Raw genomic sequence first — 25,273 nt, forward strand, 5'->3', positions numbered from 1 at the left:
ATATTGTCCATTAACTACCAAGCAACGGAGTTGCTAGGAGTATTGATTTCACACATCACAACTCACTTGCCAGCATTCCGATTACAATAACACGGGAGCCGAGGAATGAACAATGATGGCAAGAAGTATCGCTGCGTCAAAATTTCATAAGAGATGGTGCAATTCCTATGATATTCTTGACATGAATATGGTAATACTCCATGGTAGAACAGAACAAAAGCTGGTTTGGCATTTGATCTGCGGAATACAACTACTTTGACCCAATCCTAGAAATGGATAAGGTACTGGAGTTTGTTTCTCCTAGTCATTCCAGAACAGAATGGATTGACGGACCACAAGAATAATGGGCATCAATGAACACGAGTGCATGACTACTCCTGACTATCAATTGATAGATGGGGGTCAGAATACAACTAAAGAGAGACAATGCAAAGGCCTATAACTTTCCGAGTTGTGGATGCATGGATTAGTGTGCTGAACAAATTCAACATATTTCTTCCGGATAACCCATGCAGTGAGGTAGGATTGGCAGAGTCACAATATAGAATGGGAACTCATCGAGAGCACTCTTGTTGTGATCTTTTGGTTCAACGAGGAACTTCTACCAAGGATGGTTCATGGTATTTGGAAGAATGATATACCACGGACCTCGCAGACTATCACAAGGTCACCAATATCCTAAAGGAACGAGCAACACTATCTACACGAATTAAGTAGGGTGAGTCTTGGGTTCGAGAACCCAGAAATAGAATTCCTACTAACTAAATGGTATCATGGGATGCTTTCGAGAATGATGGCCAGAATCATCACACTGGGAACACAAAACATGACTAGATTACTAGGTGACTCCCTAAAACACCTAGGGTCATAATAATAGCCCCAACATATATACCAAGGCAATAGAGTACCTCAATGCACCGGTTAGTGTGCTTATTCTGACCAAAAGGACAGCGGGAGTGGAAAGAAAGGATTTGCAAATGCATCCGACTATTTAGTAACGTGGGATGACTCGGACAGCATAACGGTTGTAAATGCTCAAAAAGATTTAAGACATCCTGCAAAATGATGGCATAACCACTTAACATCACAACATCAAGGTTCTGAGGCCAGCTATGAACATACGGAAGTAGCAGAAACTGAACTGAGACTTGAATCCAACAATCCTATAAGTCTATGGATTAGTAACTTGTCATCCTGATAGAAAGAAGAGAAGTCCTAGTTTCTTATCCCCGTAGAAAAGATGTGGGTGACTCAGTTCAGAAGGGCATAAGGTAAGGAGTAAAAAGAGCCTTACGTTCCCCTCCAATCAATTGCCTTATATAACTAAAGCATTTCTAGACTCGACTTCGACCAATTTGGCTTGGTAATCCTACAGGCTCTCAAGCTCTGATACCAACGCTGTCAGGACCCCGATTCCAAGTCACATCAATCTAGTCGGTAACACCTCATATCACTTTGCGGCCTCACGCACGGTATTCCCACGGGTGTCGCCTTACCATGGCCCGAGACCGTTTGCTCCTTTTGACTCACGTATATGATAGTGTCGCTAGCATCCATATGACAGAGAACTCGGGCCGACATGACTAGTCGTGAACCCAAAGTGGCACTAACTTACGAGGACAAGCATAAATGAATCAACATCGAGCATGTCGGTCAGCAGCATGCGAATACGGGCTGTAGCACTGGGCTAACAGGACTCCGGTGAACCGGGCTGTAGCAGGCTAGGCAGGACTCCGGATGTCACCGCGTGAAATTTCCCCGAAGGGACAGACACAAGAACGAAGTGAATCACATGCCGGCCAGTCAAGTGTTCTGGAGCAGTAGTGCTGGGCTAGCAGGACTCCAGTGAACTGGGCTGTAGCGGACTACTATGGCTCATGGAAGCACAAGACTACATTTCCCCATAAGAGAGGCTACCAAGGATAAACAGCTAGGTTGCCGGATCCCACACATACCAAGCATTTCAATCATACACACAATATGCTCGATATGTGTAAATACAACATGGCATCACAACATAACTCTACGACTCAAGTATTTATTCATTAGGCTCTGAGGAGCGATATATTACAAACATGGGTCTCATGACCCAACATTCAGAGCATACAAGTCAAAGCACATGCGGAATCTTAAGATGTCTGAGTACAGACATCTACAAATGAAAAAGGCTGAGAAGCCTGACTATCTACCAGATCCTGCCGAGGGCACAAGATCGTAGCTGAGGTATCAAGCTAAACGTCGAAGTCCACACAGAACTACTAGCGAGACTGACGTCTCTCTGCAAAACATAAAATAGGCAAACGTGAGTACAAATGTACCCAGCAAGACTTACATCAGAACTGGCTACATATGCATCAGTATCAACAAAGGGGGTGGTGGAGTTTGGCTGCAGCAAGCCAGCTTTGACTCAGTGGCTATCCTAAACTATGACTGCAAGTAACTCTTTTGAGGTGGCACACACGAGTCCACAAATTCACCATATCAATACACTACTATGGATCCGCTCCCGTCTCCCTACGAGAACGCCATCCATAGCACTCACGCTTATCTTGCGTATTTTAGAGTATCCACTTCCACTTGTCTATGAACTGTATAGGCAACCAAGTAGTCCTTTATCGCGGACACGGCTATTCGGACACCACTTACCGTTGTTTACACGACATGTACTCGGCAACCTTCAAGCGGAAGCCCAACGAGGGTGTTGGCCACGACCTACCTAAACACTCAAGTCTCTAGTCCCGGTTTATCGCCTATCTAGGTTCCATCCACAGGGAGTCCGGTCGAGGTTTCCACATAAGGCCCCGAACGATGTGTACAGGGTTCCGAGACACCAAATGGGCGCCCAGCATACCCGGCCACAGTGTATCTACCACATCATAGCCCACCCCTAGGATCAGCGCTACGCACGGCCGCCAACACATATCCTATAAACACCTAAAACTAGTTGCAACTCCTGGACCGAGAACAAGGGTGGTTAAGAAGCCGAGAGGGTCCATTGGTTTCGGGCCCAATGCATGGTTTGTAGCTGGTTCTTAAATCACACATATAGATCTCGGTGCTTAAGGACGGTTCCAATGAAACATCCCACCATGTACTCCTACATGGCCTCTCATCGAAGCCTTTGCCAAATCATGTTCAACACCCTTAGCTCACACCCAGTAGGACATGTTCACAACTTTCCAATTCATCCCCGATGAATCAGACCTGACACAACTCTAAGAAATAGCAGGCATGACAAACAAGCATGAATGAGTAGGCACATCAGGGCTCAAACAACTCCTACTCATGCTAGTGGGTTTCATCTATTTATTGTGGCAATGACAGGTCATGCAGAGGAAAGGGGTTCAACTACCGCAGCATGTAACAGTTGAATTGTTGTTGTCCTAATGCAGTAAAAGAGAGTAGGAGCGAGAGAGTGGGATTGTATCGGAATGAACAAGGGGGTTTTGCTTGCCTGACACTTCTGAAGATAGTATAGTTCTTCATCGGTGTCATCGATCACGTCGTCGGAACACGTTTATCGAGAGGGAACAAATACCGGCAACAGAGAAAGAACACAATCAATGCAATGCACAATATGATGCATGATCATGACATGTCAATATGCTGTGATTTGAGCTAATGCAACTAAGAACAGAAGGGTTTGAGTTGATTTGAACCAAAGGTTCAAATTCAAATTCAAACTAAGAACTTATAAGGTGCATTATCATGTTTTGATCTAAACAGCAAGGTTAAGTTGTTTCAACATGCATGAAACCAGTACAGATGGATAGATTGGATTTTTCTGATCATTTTTCATATATAAATCTTTTCATTCTGAGCTATGGTTGAATTTCTATGATTTTTAGAAGTTTTGGATATTTTCTGAAATAAATAAATCATTTCTGATTTATTTAAAATCCAGAAAATATTGACTGCATCAGCATTACATCATGCTGACCTCAGCAGGTCAACAGGGGCTGGTCCGGGTCAAACCTGACCTGTGGGTCCCACCGGCCAGTCTCACAGAGCAGGCTAGGGGGTCACAGACATGTGGGTCCGGTCAACGGCAACGTCAGCACGGTCAACTATAGTGCGTGGGTCCGGCTGGGTTATAAACTAATTAAGGATAAATAGAACAAGGTTAATTAGGGCTTGGGTCCCACTAGTCAGTGGCTCTAGGAGTGATTAGTGGTCTGATTAGTGGCTAATTAAGACGGACACGTCACCATCGCCGGCGTCATAACGACGGCAACCAAATCCGCGGCGGGTGTGCACCGGAGTGGCTCGGGTTCACCTACAGGAGGCTGGCACTCGGCCGCATCCAACGGAGGTGGAGGGAGGCCCTGGGGTTGCCGGAGTTCGGCACAGCGACGAGGTCAAGCGACGGTGTGGCTCGGGTTCCATGGGCGCAGGGCTGCAGCTCGAGGGCGAGCAAACTGAGGTGCTAGGGAGCACCTAAAGGTCATTAGAAGCACGCCGGAGCATCTAGTAAGAGCGGAGGGGCTCGGGGCACGGAGCTCGCCGGCCATGGCGGACTGCCGCTTCGGGTGCTCGCGGGGCAGCGGCTACGATGCAGGATAGAGCACGAGGGAGGAGGGGAAACGGATTAGAGCTCACAGTGCGTCGAACGGAGAGCTTAGCGGGCTCGGGGACACTTTAGAGACGGCAAATCATTGGTGGCGATCCACGGGCCGAAGGTTGAAGATGACGACCTAGGCGAGGCTGCGTTGCGTCTGGCGTCACGTGGCTTGGTCGAGAGGAAGAGGGCATCACGGAGGAGCCTCTGGGCTGTACTGGGAGGGGTAGGGTGGACGGTGGACATGCGGACGACGGCGACGAGGTCTGCTCGGGCGTGTGCGGGAAGAGAGCAAAGGAGGGGGAGGGAGAGCAGCGAGTGAGGAGGATGGGGAGAGGTCTCAGGGCGTCTCCGTGGCGCGTTCAGAAGAGTCGGGCGTCATGGTAGAAGCAGGAGCTGGCGCGCGCGCAGCGACCACGCGCCCCTGCTCCTACTGGCAGGAGGTAGACGACGCGGTGACGAGGTGGGGTGGGCCCTCTACAGTGCTGGGCCGCAGCTAGGCCGCTAGGTGGGCTGCGTCAGGTAAGTTAGGTGGGTCTCTCTCCTTTACTTTCTGTTTTTGTTTTCTATTTCTTTATGTAGCTTTAGGGCTTTAATTAAAATACCACCACTATCTAAAAAATCATGAAACTGCTCAATGCCACTATTTGGATTATTTCCAACAGTAAACATTTTAGTTCCTGAGTATTTGGACATTTAAATTATTATATAGCATTTAAATGCCCAAATGCAAATAAACTATGAATTAATTCAGTGCCCCAATGTTGTCGTAGAAAAATGTGAACCATTTTTGTCAAAGGTTCTAGACCAAGGCAAAGATGACGAATATTTTTTAAGGGCATTTTAGGTTCATTGAAAATATTTTTATTTTGATCCTAGTTGCATTTCATTTGGTGCTAGGGTTTGAATGTCCATTACATCCCCATTTCAAGTTTAACTGAAATTTAAACATGATGGAACACCAGATACTAGCACTAGGCATTACTAGAACTAGGGATGTGACAAAGACCTCCCCTTGGATAGCATCGTTGTAGATGATTGAAGGAGCCAGCAAACCTTTTGAGGACGGCACAGTGAAACTCTCAATGAAAGCACCAATGTCGGTGTCAAAACCGGCGGATCTTGGGTAGGGGGTCCCGAACTGTGCGTCTAGGATCGATGGTAACAGGAGGCGGGGGACACAATGTTTTACCCAGGTTCGGGCCCTCTCTATGGAGGTAATACCCTACGTCCTGCTTGATTAATCTTGATGAATTTGGGTATTACAAGAGTAGATCTACCACGAGATCGCATTGACTAAACCCTAAAAGTCTAGTCTGGCTATGATTATGGACCTAGCCCTCCGGTTTATATAACACGGGAGGGATCTAGGATTACACAAGGTCAGTTACAAAGAAAGGAATCTTCATAGTTGGTCTCCAAGCTTGCTTTCCACGCCAAGGAGAGTCCCGTCCGGACACGGGTGTAGTCTTCGGTCTTCGTATGTTCATAGCCCATCAGTCCGGCCCATGGCTAACAGGCCGAATGCCCGAGGACCCCTTAGTCCATCACTCGCTCAGCCACTCCAACCAACTCCCTTTGGGCTAAGTCATGGGTGGCCCCGTGCCTAACAAAGGCACCTACGGCCACCGTCGTGGCAAAAACGGTCCCAAACTGGGACATGTGCACATAACTAAACTCGGGCTCACAAGGCTAATGTCCGCCTACCTGATCAGGGTAGCGCACGCCCATAACCTTCCCTAGTTGGAGGCACCGGCGAGAGGCCTGACAACAGACCCAGCTAGGGCCTCCCATAAAGGCAAATGTGGTTCCACTGGAGAAAGCTCGATTTGGTGGCACCTGACCAACTTAATGACGAAATTTATCCCCAAAGATATATCTTAAGAGAACTGATACTCCGATGTCATATATCCACCTGTAATCCAAGTCATAGCAATATCCAACAACTAATCCAAAGCATAATATCATCCTACCAAAATACTTCGAGGATTGCATAACACTACTATCATGATAAATCAAAGAACAATAATATTACTACTCCATAACATCAACTAGCACCATCAATAATAGCCACTAATAATCCAAAGGCAACATGGCATCCAAAGTAATTCTCCAAAGCATATATCACATACCATCATGAAAATAATCATAATAGGCACTAACAATCCAAAGGCAACATGTCATCTAGATAAGCTGCAAAATAAATATCCTAAAACTCCAAGCAATATCATGGCAATAGCAGGATCAAAACAACACTCTGAGAAATGCCATGAACTAGATCACAAGTAGCTAAAACAATATTTTAAACCAGTTCAAATAATTTAAACCATGTCACTGCATTGCAGTCATGCAGATGGAGGGTGCGGCTTGCCTGGGGGTAGAAGGATTCATCGAGAAGAAGTGCGAGAAGCTCGCGGAAAGAATCACCAGAAAATTTTCTCTCTCGGAGGGGGCTGATTTAGTGCAAGGGCAAAATGGTCATTTTCAGAATGATAAAACATGGTGAGAATGATACCAACAGAACACGCTCGACGAGACGAAGAAGTGGGATTTGGAATCACCTCATTTGGAGTTGGGATCAAAAAGATGTGATAGTTTTTCTGCCAGGGACCTATCTATAATGAAATCATCACAAACAGGCCCTTAACAGGAAAAAACAGAACACGCCTTTGGCGGAATAGGCCTTCCAACTAAGAAAACGTAAACTGGGATGAAACAGAGCCAAAGTACGCTTTCGAAAAGGGAAGACGTATTCAAAAGAATACGCTTCCACTTATCCTAGTCAGCAGAGGTGGGGCCGGGCGCTGACTCATTGCCAGGTGGGGCCTGCTACTGACATCTCCCTCTCCCGCTCGTCCTCCTTCTTCCCCGACGCTCCTCGCAGACCATAGGGAGTTCGCCAGCACCGACGCTCATCTAGGCTCCTCCGGCCATCTCCAGCGATGCCCCGGCCAGCAGATTGACCATGAGAGCGAGCCGCACCTGTCCCTGCAGCACAAAGACGCCATGGAGCTCGGGGATGAGACAAACGCGGTCCGCGGCGGAGGAGGGCTTCAGCCGGAGGCGAGGTCCTGGCAAACGGCCATTATAGGGGGATAAGAGGTGTTGGGGTGGCTCCGGGGTGAGCATGGAGGTCCCTGGTGGTGGTGGAAGTAAGGGACGGGCTCATGATTGTGCCAATTGAGGCGGAGGAGACTGGCGGCCATGGAGGTCGAGGAGGGGCTCAGGTACTTGGGTAAGAGGATGGGCAGGACTAAAGGAGGTGCAGAAGACGAGTGGTGAGGTCGAGAGGCCTTGGGTGGCCTTTAAATAGGTAGGGACAAGGAGGCCGAGCCGGCATCACCGCAGACGCGTGGCCAGCGCTACGGACGCGTGTGCACGTGCATGAGCTCGAAGGTAGGTGACGAAGGGGGTACAGGGAGAAACTCACGAGGCAGAGGAGGCCAAGGGAGCATAGGCAGGAACACGACGAGCGAGGGAGGCAGTGGCTGTGTGCCCCCGCTCGAGCTTGGCCAACGCTCTAGCGCGCTCAGCGAGCATAGCCGGGCACGGGAACACGACGAGGAGGATCGGACAAAGGTCACAAAAAAGAAACCGACATTGGGGGATAGAGGAAATGGACGGGAAGAGGACCGGGTCAAGCAGGGCACAGTGCACCCGTGGTCGTGCTCCGGCTAGCTGCAGCGAGGAGGCTTTGGGAGGGGGCAGGGGATCGAGGGCAGCGTGAGAGAGGAGGGGAGTTAGGTCGTCACACCCAGACACGAGGAAACGTTCGATACCGAGCTGGCCGATGCGTCCCGACGCCCAGAGCACGGCCAACGCTGCCAGAGCGCGTGAAACGCCATGCCAGGGGGATAGTCACCATGGGCACTGGCATGAAGAGGACAAGGGAGGCTGCAAGGAGTTGTCAACTCACTAGTCCCTATGTAATAGAGGCTAAGGAAGTTGATGGATCGACAAAAGGAGCCAAGAAGAGGAGTTTGGCATTGCTGCAATTTTGTGCATCAAACTTGGCAGTGCACTGCTGATCAACAGGAAACTGGTTGGCGTCAATGGAGTTGTTTGGGGTGGTTAACTACGGAAGGACTATTATCCTGGAGAGTTTAAGGAGAAATGGACCAAGGATTAATATATTTGCTTCACAACTACATATGTGGTCCAGAAGCTTGATCAACATGATGCACTCACATGGAGTGTCAAGTTGAGCTCCAATTTGGCAAGGCTTGATGATTTGGACATATTAAGATGCTGTAAAAAATTTATACCAAATGGACAAGCCAAAATGGTACTTGCTTCACAAGCATCCTCACTGTCCAGAAACTTACAAATATTCTAGAGGAACATTGGCTTGATTAATTGGTCCCAAATTTGGTGGAGAGATGTTATAAGGCTAGGAGCACAATCTGGTAATTTATCAGAATTAATGAAGCAATAAAAACTATACTTGCTTCACAACCTGAAAATATTAACAAAATCAAATATTTGATCTTGTGTTCACATAGATCAAGGTATGGAGCTGAAATTTGGAGGAGTGTGCTAATATTATCACATGAAGTAGTGTGACAAATTTCAACTCATTTGGATACTCCTAGATAGTACTTCCTTCACAATGCCTTTTGTCTGACAAAAAGTTCGAAAAATTGCTGAGGAAGGTTGGCTAGGAAAATAAAGTTGAATTCCCAATAATTATTCTGGCACGAGGCAATGATTTGGACATAAGAGATTGCCCAAAAGGTTTGGGAGCAATCAGGAAAGGATAGGTGGCACTTCCTTCATAGAAAGCCACACTGGACAAAAATGCAGAATAATTATTGGGAAATTATTCTAGGGCTAGTACATGAAATTATGGGCATATTTGAGCAACATATGACCCAAAGGAATTATGAGAATTAATTGGGATTATTGGGAGTGATAGAAATGTAGGTTGCTTCACAACCTAAGGCAGACAGGGTTATTCCTTTAATAGAAAAAAGGAATATTCCCTAGAAAAGAATTTTAGGGTTTGGATAGAATGGAAATGACATGGTCTTGGGCTAGATTTCAGGATGATGAATCACTCGGGAGAGGAAATGAAGATGATTTCCTAGGTGATAAGGTCACAGAACCACTCCAAAAACAAAATAGAGCAAAAAAACAAATAAAACAAAGGAAAAAGGAAAGGGCCAAAAACCAGGCTGTTACAAACCTTCCCCCCCTTAAAGAAATCTCGTCCTCGAGATTTGGTTGCTCAGGGAACAAATATGACTTGAGGATATAATTTCCAAATCGGGTATCCATTTCCTTTGTATATTGTTCCCTTAAGAATCTGAGATGATTTTGCTTACCTTGCTCTGGGGTGGTTTGCTTTCCCGTTCCCAATTCTGACATGTTTTTGCTCATAAACCAAATCCTTTTGCTGACATTGGTTCTCTCATGTCTGTGATGATATCCAATGGATCTGATCATAAATTTACTTTTTCATGAAAACCTTTGACTTCTGCCATGGAGTTTGTTCAAACAAATGCATGTCTTCTGGGTTCCATAAATGCTGAGAATCATGCCCATTTTCTGACGGCATCTGACTGGTCATAGATGGCATTGATTTATCTTTGTTTATTCCTTTGGCTCGAGCATGCGTTATGTACCAAAGACTCGACTGCCTTCTGTCATGAGTAATATGCAAGGGTAAGGACTTATAGCTGTGTCATACCTCAAATATTAACAACTTGGGGTTGTCCTGACAGGAGTGCTAGTGGGAAAATACTTTTCATGGCCTGTTGTCCATGCACTTGATTCCACCATTGAATATACTTGGCCGGAGCTGATGGTTCTGCTTTTGATTTTCCCAAGTTGTCGGTGTACCCATCTGCGGTAATAGACTATGCGATGCTTGTAACACTGCCGCTGAAGTCAAACTGCTGAGGTTGTACCTGAATCTTGGATCTAACAGAACAGACTTGGATATTCCGCACTATCTGTCTAAAGCGGGTCAGTAGAATATGAAATCCTTGTAAATAGAGTAGACCGCTGAGAGTATGCCTTTGTGGATCCATATGGAATTATGGCTTTGAACTGACCTGGATATCCGGACCCTGATGGTCGCGCAAAAATCATCATCATACCTTTGCTGTCAGTCCCATCCTTTGACGGTCATGATTTTCTTTGCCAGGATACCTTACTAAAATAACTTGGCCACTCATGTCTTTAACTCTTCGTATGATCATGGATGTGAGTAGTGCAATACTTTGGCACCACTCCTTGTGCTTATTTTCTATCCTGGGTCTGCACATATCTGACATTTACTTGGGGCTTGTAGCGGTACAAAGCTTGTTGTTGAGGCCAACCATCCAAGAGGGTGACAAGAAAAAGTTCATGAGACATCCTGGTCGGTGCAGGAATATTGGCCTTGGTGGAGACTGTCAAGACTGTTGATTCTGTGATGTCATCTACAGATCTTGTCGATCCTTATATTACATCAGATGTGTATCTCTGCTTATGTTCATTTGTAGGGCTCATGAGGTTGTTGAATCCATACCTTTCTTAGGTATATCTACTTGATCATTGTCGTATCTCGTATGAGTGGCCGATATGACTGGGGATGCATGCTCACCATATACATAAGTACAATGTGCCACCGAACACTCGATCCTTGCGGTAGGCATATGTCTTGACTGAGTTGTAATTCTGCCAAAATTATTGCAAATCAGATCCTTGAACTGCACTGTCATATACTGCTTGCTCACTGTGTCATATCTTGTAACACTACTAAATATGACATGCGGTGTCGTACTGAAGATGGCAAGGTGTCATGGGTTGAAAGTTACCCGAGTAACTAGTATGTCCGGGGATACATCCTCACCATATATGTGGAAATATGTGTAGCTGAACACTTGATTTCTAAAGTAGACATGTCCTTTGACTAACTTGTACTTCTGACCAAAAGTATTGCTGATCTGACTCTTGAGATGTAATGCCAACTCACCGCATAATCTCTGAGGATGGTGCAATACTGAGGTACTGAGGTGCACTGAGTGGTTTACGAGAGAAGCCATCTGGGTAGCTTGCTGAGGCAGACTCGTTAGCTTCTGCTCGAAGCTTTTGTCTGGGTAGCATGCAGAATAAATATCAATGGCTTGCACATGAAGCTTGCCCGGAGTATTGTGCTAGAGAAGCCTAATTTCCGTACTTGAGAAGCTTCTCCTCGGTTTGCTTGTTGAGGAAGATGCCATTCCTTATGCCAGAAGTTTTTACTAATGTATCTTGCTGAGAAAGTCTGGGTACCTCGGACCGGAATCTGTCCAAATTTCATGCTGAGAAAAATTGAGGATCCTTGCATCATATGTTTCTTCCGATAGCATGTGGAAGATGACTGAGTTTCTCATATCCCAAGCTTCATAATGTGATATGTAGACTGAAAACCATATTCATACCCATAATATTCTCAGGCTGATTACTTGCATGAGAAAATTTGTTTGACTGTCTTCCTTGACCATATCTCATTATGCCTTTCTTTCAGAGTATAACATATTTCAAGCATCATTCCTTGCTGAGCCAAAACTTTGTACCTGATCCATACCTTTGACTGAAAATATTCCATTGGTCTTGCAACTGACTTGTCTTTCTGCTGACTTGATCATTACCGCTGTGATGATTTTGTACTGATGTAGACTCGATGCTGATAATCACTCCCAAACACAATTAGTACTCTGCGCGGATATCCATAATATCATGGAGTTGACTGAGGAGGCCATAATGTTCAGCTCAGCTTATTCCAAATATCTGTAATCCTTATTGCTTCTTCGAGTCCGATGTCGATTGAGAAGCAACTTCCATAAGGGGAAAATAGGGTAACATCAATGGCTCAAAAAGAAAGAAGGAAAATAAACAACTCAAATAAACAAAATCACACAACAATCAATTCACACACAAACAGTGTCACATATTACTGCTAGTTACACAATGTGCATGCCTACTTAAGCACACAAAGCTCGCGGGATCTCTGGTGCTACGATCTAACATGCTGTGACGGTGTGTACGAGGGCGAATAAATGTGTGGAAGAATTGGTGTAAGCATCACTACACCAAGTGATGGCTTAGCTAGGTAGAAACCTTGACTAGCTCGGAAGGCAAGGACGTACTTGGTAACCATGTAGCGAGACACGAATGTCGCGACCACATTTTTATCAAGCAGACGGAAAATGTCCATACTCGTCCAAGGAATAGGATAGCGGGGAAAAACTGAGTCTGCCGGCATTGCCCTTTCTTGATGACTAAGACCATAAAGGGTTGCCAACATGACAAGAGGAAAGGATGATCCGGGATAGAAGCATGTCTATCACTGAAACGAAAGGTGAGGCTCAAAGAAGGATATCAGTGCGATACCTCAGCACCATTTTCTACAAACAGTGTCAGGATCACTTGGCATCACTCTGCTGGGACAGAAATGACACCAACAAAGAAGAACAGACAAGGAAAGAAAATTGGACGAATGTAGAGGCTAAGCTGTAGTGGATCCGGACCGATTCCATCTACACTCACCAAAAATATCGTTAGCAACGAATAATAAAGCTATTTGAATGCTATGCAACAAACAAATGGAGGGACCAAATGCAACAAGCAAGTAAACCTCTATACTACCGGTTTCTACCGGTTTCTACCGCTCGCGCTGAGTAGGGCGTCCTACAGCCAGACCTACTCTAATACCAAGCCTGTGGCACCCCGGCTCAGAGAAACCAGAACGTCCCATATTCTAGCCCAGAGATCGAGATGAAGACTTCTGGAATACGACACTGCTTCACATAGAACAAATCACCTCTTATTACAAAGGATAAATACACGGGTCTGATGTTACAAAGGATCACATCAGCATGGCGACACTACGCATGCGATACTACACTTGCTCTATGCTAGCAGCCAAACAACTCATAGCAGTGGAATACTTCTAGCAGCGGAACAACGACGAAGGTGGTGAACTCCACTCCGCAGGGACTCTGGCTGGGACACGATCTAGCTCACACGCAGGGTAACCTCGACAAGCAATCAAACAATCATGGCATCACCTGCAATCTGGCATGACATGCCTGGTCAGTACACTGAATGTACTTGCAAGCTCACAACAACCAAAAGCATCAAGGCAAAACAACAACATAGCATTAGCAGATTAAATAATTAACAACTACCATGATACGAAAGCAACTACTAAGCATGATATGAAACAACTACAAGACTCATAAACCAACATCTTAATCTCCATGAACCATCTCACACTTGGCTACCCGGCCAGGCAATATACCATGTCGATCACCTCATGATCACAACACAAATTGAATAATCATCCTCGAGATCATCCCAACATCATCATCTGCATCCTGCCAAACTGTTACAGCTCACAATATCAACATATAGATAATCTAAAGTCATTCCTTCATGTGAGTGCTGATCGAACGGTGTGACCTAGTATGAACTTGTACCCATGACCAAGGACGCGTCTATCGATATATTAAACACACGCACACACACTTTGTAGACACTACAAAAAAGAGACACATCCGTGACATTTTGGGTCGAACAATTTTTTTCTGTCATACCTATGACACTTCTATGACGATAATTGTGACTGTCCGTGTGGAACGACACCTATGGGATCACAAGAACCCCTACTACGGTTGCCGGGGCGCGGGGTTGCAAGAAAAGCAGGATTGTAACCAGCACGAGGATCGTTTACCCAGGTTCGGGTCGCGAGGATGCGTAAAACCCTAGTCCTGCTTTGGTGGGTGTATTTCAGAGAGTTCTTGAGCTCTCGAACTAGCTGTGGTGAGTGTGTGGTTCGAAAAGGCCGAATCCCTCTCCAGTATGCCATGGGCCTCCTTTTATAGTCGAAAGGGGCTGCCAAAGTGGCACACAGGACGTGGAAAGGTGCACCGTGCTATGAGCTTATCGCTCATATTATAGGACAAGGCGCATTTAATGCATCGCTTAGGTGTCCCATTGCTTTATTGGGGACGGGAACAAGGCCCATCCCGTCCGTCGCCGCTCCTCCTTGCTTCGACACGTGCCCTAGTCAGCGATACATACGGCGCCATGTAGGCAGGCAGGCAGCTGAGGTGGCGCGGTGGCAAAGCCTTAACGAAGATCTGCATGCCACGACGCAAGCCCTTGCTGAGTTGGCCTGGGAGCTGCATGTTGCCACGCAGGTGCCTGCCCAGCTGGTTGGGCCGGCAGCTGCATGCGAACAGCGATGGAGACTTGGCTGGTGCGGGCCTGGACGTGGCCCTGCTGGCGCCCTTGGCGAGGGCCTTGTCGGGTGGCCCGACAAGGGCCTTGCCGTGGCGTGCTGTTGTCCCCGGCAAGGCCCTTGCCGGGGGTCTGGTGGCCTTCCTCAGCAAGGAACTTACCGAGGGTCGTCGTCTTCTAATCCTCAACTGCGCTTGAGTGTTCCTTGTCTTCACAAAGATCTACATGCCACCATGGAGGTGCCTCCCGAGCCCTGGCCCAACGTGATGTTGGAGACTGTGGACTCAAGGGTGGCTCGCTCTGTTAGTGTGGGGCGAGCTGCCCCGGCAAGGGTCTTGCCGGGGGAACCTTCTTCGTCCCACTGCTTGTTGTGGTCTTGGCCTTGGCATTGCTCTGGCTGCCTTGGGCTTCGGTTTTACCTCGGTTCACTTCCCCTGCTCTGCTTGGTGTGGCCGCGGGCGTGGCTCCGACTGTCCATGCACCGGTAAAGGGGTACAAAAGTGTGCCCCTTCTTTTGAACACCGACAGGATCCCCCGGGCCTAGGCCATACATAAGCGCGACACGTTGTTGGGCCAGGCCCAAAACGGTGCGCGGGCAGTTGGGGCGGTTTTTACCCCGGTGAAACTTTTAGCGCGATGCGCTTCCCACGACCCGCATGCCGCGTGGAACGGCGTGGAGGGGCGCGCGTGACGTGGGCGGCATGTGTGCGGCGGTTCCTGCACGCACGCGTCACATCGCGGTAAATGGGCAGTGCGACCCGCGGCTTCCCCATAAAAAGGGATATCCGCGAGCGCACTGTTCCTTTTACCCTTCGCGCAATCCCAATCTCGAAAGCCTCCGCTCGTCTTCCTCTTCTTCTCCAAGCTTTGCCCCTTCTTGCCGCTGTTGCGTTTCTGTCGTCCTCTGCCTCGCCCTTCTTCCCCAGCCGCCATGGCGCCGAAATCCGTCAAGGGCAAGGGTGGGGCTAAGGAAGCCGGAGCGGCGGATCCGCCGGAGAGTGCGCTGGTGGTGCAGCGGACGCAGTCCGCCTTCTTCCCCTCGACAGTTGACGTACTCGAGCTTCGGGAATCCTTAAAGTCGGGGCATCCAGCCACGCGCGTCATCCCCGCCAACTGCGCCGAGGCTGCCCCAAATCGGCACCCCTTCTTTATCGACTATTTTCCTGCGGGCTTTGTTCTCCCTTCTCCGATTTCTTCAGCGACATCATGCACACCTTTGGCCGCCGCCCCTTGGATTTTAACCTGAATGCGGTGGCATGCATGGCCCTTTTCGTGCACCTCTGCGAGGGTTTCACCGGAGTGCACCCCAACACGGCGCTCTTCCGCCATTACTTCTTCCCTCGGATCCAGATGGGAGATGCCATTTCTGGTTGCATCGCCTGGATCCCAAGGTCTAATGGAGCATACGTGGATGGCGCCATGAAGAAGAGGTGGGAACAATGGCGGGGCCGGTGGTGCTGGATCAAAGAGAAGGACCCACCGACGTTCTACAAAGTTCGCCGGGCACCGTCAGTCCGTAGAACCGATTGGAGCGACGTCGACGCCGACGACGAGAAGCTCACGGTCGCCACCACCAGGATCCTTCAGCTCACCGAGGCCGGCCTCACCCTTGAGATGATCAGGGCGGACTTCATCCGCCGCCGGATCGCTCCACTGCACAACAAGGGGAGGCCAGCCTGGCTCTTCACGAACCTCGTCGACATCATGCGGCTTCGCCCCGGCCTCGACCACAACTTTCACAGTGATGGGGCATGCCCATTTCTGCCAGCGGCTCTTCTAGCTCGATGTGGGCCATGACGGAGAGGTCGAGCGTACCAGCAAGGTCGCGAGGGCCGCCGTGAAGGCCGGCAAGGTCTTCGAGGGGCCTTTGTTCAAGCTGCCGACGGGAGTGGTCCCGCTGTGCAATAATTCGCGCCGGACCGAGATCATCGCCATGATGACGGACTGCAACGCGCATGGCCCTGACCCGAGCTGGAAGGAGCCGGAATATGTCGAGGTGCAGCAGTTCTTTGACACTCTGCACGAGGGGTACATCAACGCCGACGCCGAGCGGCTGCTCATCTAGGACACCACCCAGGTGGAACGGGACTACATCGCCGCCAGGGCGAGGGAGGCGTAGCTTGCCAAGGAGGCCGGCAGCGCTGGTGGTGTGGAGGAGAAGGCCGCGACGGCCGCAGAGGAGGAGGAGCTCGCCCTATGGGCGGCGGCCGTTGGGGAAGCCAGCAGCGCCGGCACCGAGGCTCCTCTAGTTGAGGATGCGGCCGACGAGTCGTCGTCGGAGGAGGCCGGGGCTATTGACCCTCCGGCCACGGGGAGAGGCCGAGTCCTGCGGCGGGCCACTTTTGGCGAGCCGGTAAGGTCTGTGAAGGCCGCGCAGCGGCCAAAGTCCGCGGAGGAGTCCGCACGTCAGACGAGGGCCGTGGCGGCGAAGAAGGTGGTGAGGGCCGCGATGGCGAAGAAGAAAGCATCTGCCTCCTCTTCGTCCAAGCGCGTCCACACTCTGCCCTCCTCCCCTCCTCCGGCAGACATCGACGCGGGGGTCACCTTCGACTTTGGGTCACTTAGCGCCAGAAGGGAGAGGAAAACAACAGAGGAGGAGGTGGATGAAGAGTAAGTATCCTACTTCTTTTCGCCATCCCTCTTTCCTCAATCTGAGCCACTTGTCTTGACTTGTTTTCGTCTTTGTAGGGACGTGGGGATGTTGGACCAGAGAGTGAAGAGGGCCAAGGTCTCGGTGGGTGGCCAGCCCCCGGCTGGTACTTCGAGGGTGCCACTGGTGGTACTGAGCAGCCCGGATAGCAGCCCCCAACACAGCCCCCAGCGTAAGTTCATTACTCTCCCCTCGTCGACATGTGTCAGGGGTATGGTGCTCTGGTGCAGACCTTGTCGGTATGTAGGAGGAGAGCAGCAGCAGGAGGCGCGAAGGGCTACTCCTAACACGCCGCCCCTATCGACCACGCCACCCCGAGGGGTGTCCCCGGCAAGGGCGCCAAGCACCGGGCCCACACACATGGACGAGGAGGAGGAGAACTTGGGAGTTATTGGCTTCGCCTCCGCGCCAAATGTTGGCAGGGAGGGGACTTCTACTTCCCAGCCTGGCTCTGGTAAGTCTATTGGCCTTCTATCCCTGCTTTCTTTCTTCTTTTTGAATTTTTTATCTTGGCTCTACCCCACCCTCTTCTTGATATACAGATCCTCTTTCGACGGACCGGGAGGACCTGGACACCTTTATTGAGGACGTGGCCAAGGACGCCGCGACGGAGGCCGAGAAGATCGCCGCCAAGGAAAACGCCAGTGGTGCCACGGGGGACGCCGCCGAAGGGCCTACTGGGGAGTCCAACAAGGCTACTGCCGAGAAGGCCGGCAAGAGGCCTGCCGGAGGGAGTGGCGAGACCACCGCCGATGTGGAGGTGGTCAATGACCGGCCTTCCTCCTCCGCTACCTATAGCTCCGGCAAGTACCTGAAGGTGAGTGACGACCTCTTCGTCCACCTCCCCGGCGCGTCGAGCACCAGGGCCCCCGTCGAGGGGGAGGTGTTCGACGACGAAGTGCTCACCTCCGCCAGATTTCAGGTCATCGACGGGACGAGTGTTGGTGGCGATGTCTCCCAGGAGGAGCAGCTGCTTCAGGCCATGGGTGCCAACTTTCGGAGGCTCCAGGCGCTCCACCGTGCCCGCCTGGACAAAGCAAAGTCCAGGATGGCGGTGGTGGAGAATGGGGAGGCGGACCTCCAGAAGCGCTTCGCCGAGACATGGGACTGGTTCTGCCAGGCTTGCGACAAGCTGAAAGCCACCCAGGGCGAGTTGGCCAAGCGTGATGTGGAGCTCATCATGTAGCTGGCCGACGTCGAGAATGCCCAAGATACGGCAAAGAACTTGGCCACTGCCGCCGAAGCCGCCCGAACCCAGCACGTGGCCGCACTGAATTCCCAGGAGGAGGACCTCGCCGCGCGCGAGGAGAAGCTTGCCGCCACGCTACGCAGCAAGGATGAAGAGGTGGGGAAGCTTGTTTTGCAGCGGACCAGCGAGCTGGAGCAGAGGCACAAAGAGGAACTCGATGCCCAGGCCCAGGTTCATGCCGACAAGGTGAATGAGCTGGAGGTGGAGCGGGACGAGCTGAAGGAGTAGGCCCTGAAGCTGTCCCAGGAGAAGGACACGCTCAATAGTGCCCTGGCGGAGGTGCAGGGCGCGGTCGTTAGCAGGGCCGGGGAGCTCTCCGAGGCCAACAACTCCATCAAAGACCTCAAGATGAAGCTGGAGGGTCTCGAGAAGATGTTGTCGGAGGCCAAGGCCCGGGAGGGGAGCTTGACCAAAAACCTGGAGACCGAGAAGCAGCTACAGGAAAACGAGGCCCTGAACTTCAAGGAGCACCTGGAGGGCGAGAGCCGCTGGCTCGATCGCCTTGCCACCGTCGCCAACCAAGCCGCCACGCAGCTGGCCACCATGGGGATGTCGGACGTGAGGTACGCCCCAGAGCGGAGTGTGAGCGCTACTGCAGCCCAACCCTGTTCTTTGAGAGTGTCGTCGGTGCTTTAGAGCGGCTTCATGCCAATCGGGTGGCCTCGCTGGTTGACGAGGCCAGGAGGCTTTGCGAGGGCGCCATGACCCACCAACTTAGTAGGCCCACAAGTCAGCCACCCACCAAGGTGGGTGCCAACTAGCAGGGGGAGTATTCATTTTTTGTGTGTAATTAGGCGACACTTCCGGTGGGTCCGAGCTGACAGCGGGGGGAACGTTTTTATTTTTGCGAAATACGGTGGCCCGTCCGGTGGGTCCCATCAGTCAGGGGGGACATTTTTTCTCCAAATACGGTGGTCCGTCCGGTGGGTCCCTACTGTCAGGTGGAGGAATAATTATGTTCCACGTAATAAGGAGGCAGTTCCTTGCGGCTGCCGTGGACCCAGCTGTCAGCCTCTCCATGTACAGTACTCTTCCGATGGAAGTCATTCCTTGACCACGCCGCGCCAAGAGCACCAGGGCGGTGGATGACGGCGAGGCCTAGGAAGGGGACGACGCGGAGCCGGGGAAGATGCGGCAGTGGATGCCCACGCGTAAAGGAGTATGAGGGTTCACTGGTTCGCTGTGGTGTGATGCTGCCGTCGCCACAGAATAACAGGGGGTGTGGGTGAGTAGGGGGATGGCCTGGCCAACGATGGGAGTAGTAGGGGGCGGTGAGGCCTCCGCCACATCGCAGCCGGCCACGGGAGGCAGGAGCACGAGGCACGACCGGCTCTGGTTTGGGCGGCTAGACCAAGAAGACCAGAGGTTGAAGTAACACTATGGCCGTTGGACGGACATTGTACGGTCACTGGAGCTAGAATCGTGCATATTGACTAAGTTGACAAAGCCCTCCGTCCCCGTCAACTTAGTAGGCCCACAAGTCAGCATGCCACTATACTGGGTACCAGCTAGGAGGGGGAGTATTTTTTTGCGTAATAAGGACTGTCGGTGTACAAAAATAGGGGCGCATCTTTGAACCACTTTTCCTGTGCATGGGCAGTCAGAGCCGCACCCGCGGCCACACCAAGCAGAACGAGGGAGGTGAGCCAAGGTAAGATCGAAGCCCAAGACAATCAAAGCAACGCGATGGCCAAGACAACAAAGAGTAGAGGGACGAAGCAGGTTCCCCCGGCAAGACCCTTGCCGGGTGGCCTCAGCGGCCCCGGCAAGACTCTTGCCGGGACAGCTCACCCCGCGCCAACAGAGTGAGCCACCCTTGAGCCCACAACCCCCGGTACCATCCTCAGCATGGGGCCAGGGCCGGTGAAGGCACCCCTGTGGTGGCATATGGATCTTTGTGAAGACATATTCAAGATCATTTTAGAAGACGACGATCCTCAGCAAGATCCCTGCCAAGGAAGGCAACTAGACCCCCGGCAAGATCCTTGCCGGGGACGACAACACGCCATGTCGAGACCCTTGCCGGGCCACCCGGCAAGGCCCTCGCCAAAGACGCCGGCAAGACCACCGCCAAGCCCACGTCAACCAAGTTCCAACCGCCGTTCACATGCAGCTGCCAGCCCAACCGGCTGGGCGGGCACCTGCATGGCAACATGCTGCTCCCATGCCAACTCATCAAATGCCTGCGTGGCGGCATGCAGATCTTCGTGAAGGCTCCACCACTGTGCCAACTCAGCTGCCTGCCTGCCTATATGGCACTGCACGCATCCCTGGCCGAGGCGCGTGTCAAAGCGAGGAGGAGCGGGGATGGACGGGTCGGGCCTCACCCCCGTCACTGATAAAGCAAGAGGACACCTAAGCGGTGCATTAAATGCACTTTGTCCTATAATACGATGGATAACCTCGTGCCACTGTAGACCTCTCCACCTACTGTGTGCCACTGTGGCAACCCCTTTTTCCTATAATAGGAGGCCCGAGGCGACAAGGAGAGGGATTCAGCTCTTTGGAACGACACGCTGACCACAGCTAGTTCGAGAGCTCCAGAACTCTCAGAAATACACCCACCAAAGCAGGACTAGGGTTTTACGCATCCTTGCGGTCCGAACCTGGGTAAACGATCCTCATGCTGTCTACTAGCCCTGGTCTCCTCGCAACCCTGTGCCCCGGCAACCATAGTAGGGATTCTTGTGATCCCATAGGTGTCGTTTCACACTGACATCTTTTGGCGTGCCAGGTAGGGGGCGCAATTGTGAGAATCTGGTCTAGTAGTTAGCCTAGCAGTTCTTCGTCACCATGTCCCCTAAGAAGAAGACGGCCATGGCGGTCGATTTGTTGGGGGCCGAGCGACCTGTGCCGGTGCGGATGAGCAGCGGACCAGTCGCAGACAGGACCAGGGCCGCACCTGCGAGCACTAGCATCGCCCAGGCAGTCGGAGCCTGGCGAGCGGCGTCGTTCGCGCGGCAGACGACCGGCTACACATCGCCGGATCCAAAGACGGAGCTGGGGCCCCCGCAGGCGGCGCGGGGCCCTCCAGGGGCGTCGCGGTGCCGACTCCGGGCGGCGCCGCGACCTCCGGGACGCCTACACCGGCGACCACCACGCGTTCTTCCCATGGTGTGCGCGCCGAGCAGTGTCACCACAATGGTGACCCAGGGCACCACCATAGGAAGAGCCCTGTGCGTCATCGACAAAATGAGGGAGGTCAGCATGCTCGCCGAAGCACTGGCGAAAATGGCACGCAGCTGCCGGGTCATGACAGAGCTCCTTCTAACGTAGTTAGAAGTCGAAGCGCGCCGCGATCCACGTAGCTGTCGCTGCCGCCCATGCCAGCGGAAGCTTTGGCACGCGCACAGCTGCTCCTCGACTTCCCTCCTACTGCGGAGAAGCTCGACGAGTGGAGGGCCACCATCCGGAGCCTCGTCGCCGTCGCAAACAAAGACGATCCGTTACCGACGGGGCCCTCGGGCCGACGCTCCACCGAGCCACCACATGCTGGCGCTGGGAGGACTAGGGGAGTTGCGGCCACCATGCACTCTCCTCTTCCTCGCCAGCCGCCGCGGACGTTGGCCCATCACAACGATGCTTGTGATAATATCTCCATAGCATCCTCCGACCCTCGGACGCTCCGCGATCAACGCCAGGTCCTTTGAGAGCGAGCTCATGAAGACGCTCGAACCACCGTCGAGCACCGGTGTGAAACACGCCGCTGGTCGGACAAGAGGGCGGGACCCGCTATGGACCACCCGGCACCGGTGGGCCCCGGCGGCCTACCTTATGAGGTGGGCTGCCCGGCTTTTACCCGTGAGCTGAGGAAGTTCCAGTGGCCGTCCCACTACACGTTCAAGCCCGACGTCGGCGAGAAGTACACCAGCAAGACCCATCTGTCCGAGTTCCTCAGCATCTACACCATCGCGATGCAGGCAGCTAGGGCTCGCGACGACAAGGTGCTTGCCAACTATTTCCCGCAGGCGCTCAAGCTCAATGTGATGTCTTGGTTGATGCACTTGCCGGTGGATTCCATTTCTTCCTGGTTAGATCTGTGCCATGAGTTCGTTGGCGCATTCACAGGAGGCCACCAAGCTCATGGCCAGGCCAGTAATCTGCATATCATTCCCCAGAAGGAAGGGGAGATCCTGCGCAAGTACCTCTAGAGATTCAGCCGGGTGCAATACAACATCCCCGACGTTTGTCCCGCCGCTGTGGTCAGCGCATTCCACCAGAACGTACGCAATCACAAAATGCGCGAGGAGCTGGCGATGACCAAGGCTAAGGATGTAGCTGAGATCTACGTTCTGGCCGATAGGTGCGCCTGGGCTGAAGAAGAAGGAAGTACCCCGGGGAAGACGCCGGCATGGAAACCGACTCTATCGATGAAGACACCGCCACTCCGACGAACAAGAGCCGACATCGCAACCGAAAACGCAAAGGCAAGGCCATGCTTGCCGTTGAGGGATCTGACGACACCGGTGCCGGCAAGAAGGTCAAGGCAGACACCCCCGGCAAGGAGATTGCCTGGTGCGCCGCCTGCCAGGCCCTGGCGGCTACCGACAAGCCAGGAAGCTCCGGCAAGCAATACTGCAAGATCCGCCGCACCAAGGGCCACGACCTCTAGAACTGCCGACAAGTCGAGCTGCTTGCTGAGAAGCAAAAGGCTGAGTACAAAAGGCGGGACATGGAGAAGGACCAGGACGATGCTGAGAGATCCGGCAAGAAGCATGGCGGCCAATGAGGCCGCCCCGGCAAGGACAACCAGCAAGAGAAGCCCGCCCGGAGCCGCAACAAGAAACAAGAAGACGACGACCACGACGAGGACGGTGAGCAAGGATTCTAGAAGGCTACGAAGGCCATGTGCATAGATGGCGGCGCCTCGCTGCATACCTCTCGCCGCCAGCTCAAGCAGTGGGCGCGAGAGATTACAGTAGCAGAGCCGTCGTTCGACACTCAGAAGCCGCTGAAGTCATCTAGCACGCCCCTCATCTTTGACGCAGAGGACCACCCTGACCGCACTACCATGGTCGGGTGTTTGCCATTGTTGGTCTTGCCAACAATACGCAACCTCAGGGTGAACAAGATGTTGGTTGACGGCGGGGCTGGCCTGAACCTAATCTCGCCTGTCCTGATCAAAAGGTTGCAAATCCCGGATGGAGACCTCGAGGAAACGGGCACGTTTCAAAGGGTCAATCCAGGGAGGAGCCAGCTGAAGGGAAAGGTCACACTGCCCGTGACTTTTGAAGGAGAGTTGAACTACAGGACGGAGAAGATCGTCTTCGACGTGGCTGAGATCCCCTTGCTCTACAATGGGATCCTCGGCCGCCCGGCATTGGCCAAGTTCATGGCAGCGTCACACTACGCTAACAACATGCTAAAGATGCCCGGGCCGTTGACCATCATCTCCGTCCCTTCCGACAAGAAGGACGCGCTGATCTACGCCGACCAACTCTACCGGGAGGCAGTTGCAGCAGCTGCCGTCAAGGCACCTGCTCCTGCCGTTGACGGCCCGGCAGGAAAAAAGGAACCCAGCAAGACCTCTCGCACTCACTCCGGCAAGCACACCTCCTCAGAGTGATGTGCTACCGTTGAGGACGTGCTAGAGACCTCTACCGACAAGAGCAAGAGATCCAGAGCCGAGCCGCCGCAGACCAAGAAGGTGCCCGTCGGGGAGGATGGCACGGGAGGGGCCTTCATCATAGGCTCCACCCTCGACAGCAAATAGGAAGGCACGCTCATCACCTTCCTGCGGGCGAATGTCGACGTGTTTGCATGGCAAGCGTCTGACATCCCCGGTGTTCCCAGGGAGGTGATTGAGCACCACCTAGTTGTCTGTCCCCACGCGCAGCCCGTCAAGCAGAAGGTCAAAAAGCAGGCTCTGGAAAGGCAGGAGTTCATCACAGAGGAGATCAGGAAGTTGGAAGCGGCAGGTTTGGTGAGAGGGGTGCTCCACCCGACTTGGTTGGCCAATCCAGTAGTGGTGCGCAAGGCGAATGGGAAGTGGATGCTGTGTATTGATTACATAGATATTAATAAGGCTTGCCCTAAGGACCCCTTCTCGTTGCCGCGCATCGCCAGATTGTTGACTCCATGGCCGGGTGTGATCTGTTATCATTCCTCGACGCCTACTCAGGCTACCACCAAATCTTCATGACAAGAGAAGATGAAGAGAAGACGACATTCATCACCCCATGTGCTACGTATTGCTTTTTACGGATGCCTTTCGGGTTGAAGAGTGCCGGCTCAACGTTTGTAAGAGCGGTCCAAATTGGTTGTGAACCTCAGCTCCATAGAAATATGGAGGCCTACATGGATGACATAGTGGTCAAAACCAAAGACGGGCCCACTTTTGTGCAAGATCTGGAGGAGACATTTGCTAACCTGCGCAAGATCAACCTCAAGCTGAACCCTGAGAAGTGCGTCTTTGGTGTTCCGTCCGGCAAGCTTCTCGGATTCTTTGTGTCGCAGCGTGGGATCGAGGCAAACCCATACAAGATCAAGGTTATTGAGCAGATCGAGGCGCCCAACCGGATCAAGGATGTGCGTCGGCTCACCGGCTGCGTTGCCGCCATGAGTCGGTTCATCTCCAAGTCCGCCAAGCGCGCCCTTCCTTTCT

Source organism: Triticum urartu, chromosome 6 (genome assembly GCF_003073215.2).
Source record: "Triticum urartu cultivar G1812 chromosome 6, Tu2.1, whole genome shotgun sequence".
NCBI classification, from domain to species: Eukaryota; Viridiplantae; Streptophyta; class Magnoliopsida; order Poales; family Poaceae; genus Triticum; species Triticum urartu.